The sequence below is a fragment of the Choloepus didactylus genome, chromosome 1, assembly GCF_015220235.1.
Source record: "Choloepus didactylus isolate mChoDid1 chromosome 1, mChoDid1.pri, whole genome shotgun sequence".
Lineage (NCBI taxonomy): Eukaryota > Metazoa > Chordata > Mammalia > Pilosa > Megalonychidae > Choloepus > Choloepus didactylus.
The window spans coordinates 115,371,094-115,379,132 of record NC_051307.1 but is presented as its reverse complement, the minus strand read 5'-3'; the positions used below and the strand labels follow the sequence as shown (position 1 = coordinate 115,379,132).

Genomic DNA, 8,039 nt, shown 5'->3' with positions numbered 1-8,039 from the left:
GTTATTTTAAAAAAGAATCCTGATTGGTTAAATTTAGTGCTATAAACAAAAATTCAATCCCAGAATAGTTTCTGATCTGGGGCCCACCCCCAGTGTTTCTTTCATTGTGAATTGGATGTACTTTCATTCACTTTAAGCCTTTTTTTGTCCTTCTAAGAACACAAATTGACAGCTTTGTTGGATTCAGTAGTACTTGTGTTTCCTTCTAAAATAAACTACCTAAATTTTATTATTGTCAAATAGAAGGACCTTGAGTTTAATTTTAGTTTTTAAGTTTCCTTTGACTGTTTTGGCCTTTCTGGTATAAATTTTGACTGCCATAGTCCCTGCCATCAACCTCTTCTAGAATTGTCACTTGCCCCTCCCCCAGCTCCTCAAAAAGAGACAGTCTTGAGAGACAAAAATCTGTATTTTTTTTTTTTTTTTTTTGCTAAAGTTGATTTGGTTTTGAAGATTGGACAGTCCACCAATGTCCTGTCAGTTGCCACAGTCAGCCTGTGATTTCCTTTGCTTCTCTTATTGAGTTTTAGCTTGACCTCCTTGGTGGTTGCAGGCAGTCAACTTCTGTAATTGAATGTACACTTTGTGCTCCTGGGCCCAGCCCAAGTGTCTTCTAGATGTCATTCTGCTTAATACTCCCGACTGCCTCAAAGATAACTATTATTATCCTTGCTTTAATGTTGAGGAAACCAAAGATGAGAGCAAGGCTAGTTGCCTAAGCTTACCCAGCTATTTAATGGCAAAGCTAAAATTTGAAACACATTTGACTGTGTTTGAAAAACTCCCACTTGTTATGAAAGTAACATTCAGAGCCTCCTGATGGATCTGCTGTTTTTTTTTTTTTTTTTGCTTGGTTACTTTATTGATGGTTCATGATAAAGTAGGGCTTTTAGCCCTCCCCTTCCTCAGGGGTCTGGGATGGAAGCTGTGGAGGATGGGCGATTCTCAGTGTTGGGGGATCGAGTTGGGGCCAGGACTCCCTGGCAACTGATGGCCTCTCTCTCCCTCTCATGCTGTCACTGGGGCTGGTGGTCCAGGGACTCTTACTCCTTGGAGGCCATGTTGACTCTGTTGCTGTAGCCAAATCCATTGTCGTACCAGGAAATGATCTTGATGGAGTGGTTGTGAGGGAAATGCTAGCCCCAGCATCAAAAGTGGAAGAATGGGTGTCACTGATTAAAGTTGCAGGAGACGACCTGGTCTTTAGGATTCCCTTTAGGCGGCCCTCTGATGCCTGCTTCACCACTTTCCTGATGTTATCGTACTTGGTCACTTTCTCCAGTCGGCAGGTCCGATCTACGATGGATACACTGGAGGTGGGGACGTGGAAGGCCATGCCAGTGAGCTTCCCATGGAGCTCCAGGATGATCTTGCCTACTGCCTTGGCAGCGCTGGTGGATGCAGGGATGATGTTCTGGGCAGCCCCATGGCCAACACACCACATTTTTCTATTGTGGCCATCCACAGTCTTGTGGATGGCAGTGACGGTAAGGACAGTGGTCGTGAGTCCTACCACGATGCCAGAGTTGTCATGGATGACCTTGCCCAGGGGGGGCAGGCAGTTGGTGGTGCAGGAGGCATTGCTGATGATCTTGAGGGAGTTGTCATACTTCTCATGGTTCACACCTGTCAGAAATATGGGGTCAAGTGAGCCCCAACCTTCTCCATGATCATGAAGACACCAGTGGACTCCACAGCATATTCAGCACCAGCATCACCCCATTTGATGTTGGTGGGATCTTACTCCTGGAAGATAGTCATGGGATTCCCATTGATGACAAACTTCCCATTCTCAACCTTGACAGTGCCTTTGAACTTGCATTGGATGGAATCGTACTGGAATATGTAGACCATGTAGTTGAGTTCAATGAAGGGGTCATTGATGACCACAACCTGCACTTTGCTGGAGTTTACAGCAGCCCTGGTGACCAGGCACCCAGTACGGGCAAACCCATTTATTCCAACCTTTACCATCGTGTCTCAGAGATGTGGCTGGCACTGCTTGAAAAGATATGGCTGTCTGGTGAGCAAGGGGGAACAGAGAGCCTGGATGTGCTAATTTTATAAATTAAATTTTCTCCTAAATTTTGGGTCAGCATATTACTCATCCAAATTCGGCCAAAGTGTCAGGATTTCATGACACACTGTTTTGCAATCCTGAATGAAAATGCTGGCTCTATATCAGATTTTCTTAGTATAAGATGAAACACAACTATAATCACCTAAGAGGGGTAATTTGCAATCTTCAGGCTTCTGGGGACTAAAAACTATATACCAAAGATAAACATAACTTATACAGTATGTAATAAAGGAATGTTAACATCAATATTTTTACATGAATCAGTGGATCTGATCAATTGAAGTATTTGCTCAGAAATGCCTTGAAAGTATTTAGAGAAATCTAACTCAAATTTACTTAATTCAGCATTAGTGTCTTCATCCCGTGGCAAGGGGAGCTGCTGATTTCTTCCATGATTCCATAGATTCGGCTGAGCATTCACAGGATTTTGGGATTCATGTGAAGAACTATTTCAAAATAGCAAAATTATGGAATAGCTCACCTGTAGAATCAAGTCTACTTCAGGATCGGAAGATCTGCTTCTGAATATTCTGACTCCTTCCATAAGGAGGAAACTACACCAAAGAACTCCTTAAATCAGTCACCCTAGGGAACAAAACAACTAACAAATTTGGAAGAAAAGGAGATTTTTGTGGTTTTGACAAATTTGCTCATTATCTCTTTAATATTTTCTGGTCTGTGAACAGTGATTAACACATCAAATTAATTCTTGAGTGGTCTCCTTGATTGACTGAGGATTCTTCTAGGAACAGTAAGCAAAGAATCAGCCTATCCACTTGGATCAGCTCTTCTCTCCCCAACCTCCACACACTCCCCAACCCCTACCCCAACTCGAGCAATTAAACAATCTGATTCCTTGGCACTGTGTGGACTAGAGGGTGTCTTATCCTGAGATCTTCCCAAGGGTTTTTAGGGCCTGAAATTGAATGGAATATTTAATGTGCATGAACTGCCAAGCATTTTTGTGAGGAAATAGGTTTCATCAAATTCCCAAAGGTCCCATACACTAATGGTTACAGAAATGGGTTTCAAAAAGTAATTGTTTAATGATTTTTTTTTCTTTTCTCTATGCTGTGTGCAAGGCTATCCATTGATAATATTTATTGCACTCAGGCACTATTTGAGATGCTTAAGATATATCACTGAGCCAAATAGATGGGACCCTCACAGAGGCTTATGCTCAAACAAGGGAGAAAGATAATTAGAAAGCCTCAAAGGAGATAGGCCAAGAACTCACTAATCATGGTGTAGAGAGACCATTACCACTCTAGATCACAGCTTATTGTCAGTGGGATTTTTGTTTTCTTTTTTTTTAATTTGTTTTTATTTATTTTTGTAGGCATTCCACTCCCCGTGACAGCTTTGGAGTTCATGTGGCATTTCTTTGCCATTCCACTCACTGAGTTTGTGCAGATGTCCAAGTAGTCGCCAGCTTACATGCCTATCCGTAAGTGCCCTGGCTGCTGCAAACAATACAAGGGCTCACACTATCCATCTGCATTGACAAAAGAGGAAATGAGAGACATGGACCTTGACAAGTTCTGCTGCATCCAAAAATGAAATTGATTTAGGCCACTAAAATACTCCAAGCTCTTTCAATAATTGGCCTTAAGAAACCACAATAAATCAGCCTATTAGGGTGCAACAGGGGTGCAAATTGGTGTCTCAGCTAATGTAGATAAAGATTTCAGTGTACACTGCATACATCAAAAATTTAACACATGTTGCTTGCAGAGTTTTAATGAATACAAAAAGCTCAATTGCTGAAAACCAACACAACTCAGGCATTACTTCGTCTGGTTGTCAATAAAATTGTCCCTTATTTTATTTTCTAATGGTTTATCAATACTGGTAATTTGCTGCTGGTTATAAAAAGGGGGATAGGGGAGGGCAAAGAATTTAAATAAGTCCTGCTAACTAGAAAAGAGCTTGGTGGGTTATTTTTGTTCTGCTCCGTAAGCGAATGACCAGATGATGTGAGGGAGTGAAATCTCCCCTGTTCCCTTAAACTACAAACATCAACCTTGCTTCAAAGTATACATTAGTTGAGGGATGCACTTTGTTCTGGAAATCTGTTATTATCCCTCTATCAGGGATATGGCATTGTAATCCAGACTAGCATAAAGAAGTTCTGATTAAAGCAATAATGGTATTCTTTTATTTGGTTTTTCCCCATGTAATATAACTGCAGTTTGAAGTTAGCCAGTAGGAGCCAGATACAAGATCTCACCTGCCTGAAGCACTTTCTATAAAATACAGAGGAAACATAAAACCCTTTACAGAAGCAGGGTAGGAAACTCCATCATCATAGCAGAAATAAACAAGTCTTGCCTATTTTACCAGTGCAGCAAGGGAATGGCTTGTGATCACTGATCTTACCTATACAATGACACAGGTGTGTGCAGGGGGACACTGTTTTATTGTTCCCTGATTGATGTTATGTAGTTAAAAAAAAAAAAAAACAGATTCATGATAATGAGCTAACCATGAGAACTTATTCACTGATTGATCCATTCAATAAACATTTGTGACAGGCTAATGTATTAATAATTTAATGTAGAAATTAACCTGTATCTTATTGTATTATTATTATTATTTTCTTGCTTGAGCAGGCTCATTAGCAAATGGGTGAAGAAGTAACTATATACTTCATCCATAGAAAAAAGGCAATCAGACTTCAGTGCTCTTGAATTTCTGGGCTTCTTTCCCCAGGACTGTATTTTCTTTCTCCCTCTCTCCCTCCATTTCTCCTTCTTTCCTTCCTTCCTATTTCCTTTTTTTCTCTGAGGCTGAACAAACTTGATGACAGCTTTACTCAGCCGTTTTATGGAGATTTCTAAACCTTGCAGGAAATGAGACTGAAATGTTCTGCAACCGACACAAATGTGCCCCCTACTTACCCTTGTACCTCCAAGAGGTGACAATACCTCAGGAGGAAGGAAGATGGCTATCAAGGTGCTTTGGGTAGTTTCCCCCAAATGCTGTCACCTTGAAAGCATGGGGAAAGGTGGCCTGAGGATCAGCCAAAGGTGAGTGGAAAAGATTACAGCTCTATCACCCTCCTGGAGAGCAGAGGGAGAAACAGTCACCAGGGTAACTGATGCTGGTGAATGGCCCCTGGGTGAGCCCACCCAACCCCAATTTCATGGGCTGCCCGAGCCCAAAGGAGGAGGAAGATGCCCATTAAGTGACAATATTGTTACTATCAACTGACAGTTGAGGAATCAGAGAAGAATAAGGCTTGTTTTAGAAGGGTAGAGAATTGTGGCATTTCTTACAACCTGTGTTGTGGAGCAATTTCTATTTGCCACACACTTATTGAACATCCTTTTGAGCCAGGACTTACACCATGCAGATAGAAAGATACACTACCTTCCCTTGAGGGAATCAGTCTAATGGGGAAGGCAGACAAATGAACAGAGAGCTATAATATGACAGAGTTGGGGTTGGGCCTCTCTTCTAGCAGTAGATGGGGAAAGAACAGAGGAGGGGCAGCTTAATCTGCTCTGATACATGAGAAATTCAGTGGGGGCGGGGGTGGGGCTCTAGGGTCCCTGGTAGGGAGTGACAGGATCAGAAACCCTCCCAATGCCCTTATCAATAATGCCTTATTGATAATAAGCATCATAAATTCAGAGTATGTATGATTAGTCTCTGATCAGGAAACATGAATGCCTGGAATTTTACAGCTCAAATATAAATGACACTCAATAGAGGATTTTCCCAAATTTAACAATATTAAAAATGTACATGTTATTGCCAATAATGAATTGTGAAGCTGAAAAAAATTTTCTACATTATCATTAATTGTAAATAAATTTTGATCAACAGTATTAAAAGGAACAACTGAAACTTTCTAGTCTCCCTATACAAAATATTACAAAGTTGTTATCATAAGAAGAAACAATCAAAAAGTATGCACCCCAAAAAATAGGATAAAAGTATTTATAGAGGTTTGTCAAGCAGATGATTAATACAAGTCTTATATTTTTTTCCCTGGATTTTGTGGTATTTTTGGGTGTTTGTTGGCTTTTTAAGGTGGATATTTATTGTGTTTTCTTTTCTCACTCTACATTACTATTTGTTATCAACTTACTTCTGTAGTCAGAGCTCCTATTACGATTCTTAAAGAGGGGACCCTACATTGTTTAAGTTCAGGGCCCCCCAAGCTCTGGTCAGCCTCTAGGTAGAAGAAGAAATTGGAGAGATAAGTTGGAAGCAGTTGGAACCTAAGACTCAAAAAATGGTGGAGTCCCTGTATGTTCAACTGAGACCTCACTTCCTCATCTTACTGAAGAGAAAGCTGGGACCAGAGAAGTAAAATAACGTCCAAAGGTCTTAGAGGAACTTAGTGGTAGAGCTGATAGGACCCCATCTCTAACCTCCCAGGCTGATCTTTTTCATTATAATAAGGTCTACAAAGAGCAAGCACCGGGTTAGGGCAGGGGTGACAAGCAGATGCATTTGTTTTGGCCAGTACAATGTCTAAAAACTTACTCAATGTCAATGCCTTTATGTGCAGTATGCTCTACCCTGTTTGAGTAGCACCTTCCACTCCCACCTTACATTTAGCTGGCAGACTTGGGTTAGCCCATGAAAACATCTGGGTTTGTCATGCCTGGGTTAGGGCAATGGTGCTTGGACAGTAGCGAGATTTTGAGGCTGTACTCTGGAGACATTCCCTTCCTTTGCAGCATTGCTAGGAGATGGGAGCTTCACTGATAAACTGCCTTAACAACATCCATCAGCAGCTCTGGCCTTTGAGTTACTGGGCAGGAAAAGAACAAAAGCTGTATTTGCACTACCGTCATCTTGGGGAGTAGTGGGAGTCAGTTTAGCATCAGGAGAGAAATGAACTAGGCCAAATCCACATCCATTCCTTTCAGGTTATTGCTCACTGTGGATTGGCTAAGAACTAAGAAGATTGTTTCCTGTGTTTATCAGCCAGAATTTTATAGCTATACAATGGATTTGATTTATGTTCTTTGTTATTGAGTTAGCCGCTTTCATAACTGTAAACATACCAACTCTTGGTCAGTTGTTATCCTGAGAACACCTAGAACATTGCATCTTCTTTGGAATACAAATTGCCAGATATGGTGTAGCCAAGGGCGGAAACTAAATACAAGCAGTCCTTTGCCAAGGCATTTTCCAACTGGGCAAGCTGTCATCACAGGTAACATTTCTTTCTCAGAGAATCTGCGTTCCTCTAGCTTTCCCTGCCCAGGGTTGCATGTCCACAAACCACCCAGCAAGAATGACTCCCACTACTCCCCGAGGATGATGTCCAGCAACATAGATTTCAATTATTATTTTACGCTTTTGCCCTTTAAGTCATATAGGGGAGAAACAGTTATAAACCGAAAGTACAATAGCACAGGATCTCGTGTTTATTTAACATCTCTTCAAATACCTTTTCTGTTCTTTTCTCTCTCTTGTCCTTCTGGGACTCCTATGATGTATATGTTGACATGCTTGATGGTGTCCCACAGGTCCCTCAGGCTCTGTTCATTTTTCTTCATTCTTTCCTTTCCTCATTGGATAATTTCAATTGTCTTTCCTTAAAGTTTGCTGGTCCTTTCTCCTGCCTGCTCAAATCTAATGTTATATCCCACTAATGAGCTTTTCTTTTCAATTATTGTACTTTTCAGCTCCAGAATCTATTTTTCCTTTTTATTATTTCTATCACTTTATTTTGTTCAGATGTTTTTCTAATTTCCTTTAGTTATTTGTTCATGGTTTTTTTTAGTTCCTTAAATATCTTTAAGATAGGATTTAACATCTTTGACTAATAGCTCTCATGTATGAGATCCCTCAGGGATGGTTTCTATAAAATTCTTTTTTTTTTTTTGTAAAATTTCTGTTTTTTGTGTGTGTATTTTGCCTTTTTTTTTTGAGATAGATGTTTTGAGTATTATATTGCTGTAACTCTGGATAAAATTCTCTCTCTTTTCTTGGG

The 8,039-nt window shown here is 40.5% G+C and overlaps 1 pseudogene; it reads right to left on the bottom strand.

Moving 5' to 3' along the window:
- Positions 1-1,043: 1,043 nt before the first annotated feature.
- Positions 1,044-1,974, bottom strand: LOC119526074 (annotated as a pseudogene).
- Positions 1,975-8,039: the final 6,065 nt, after the last annotated feature.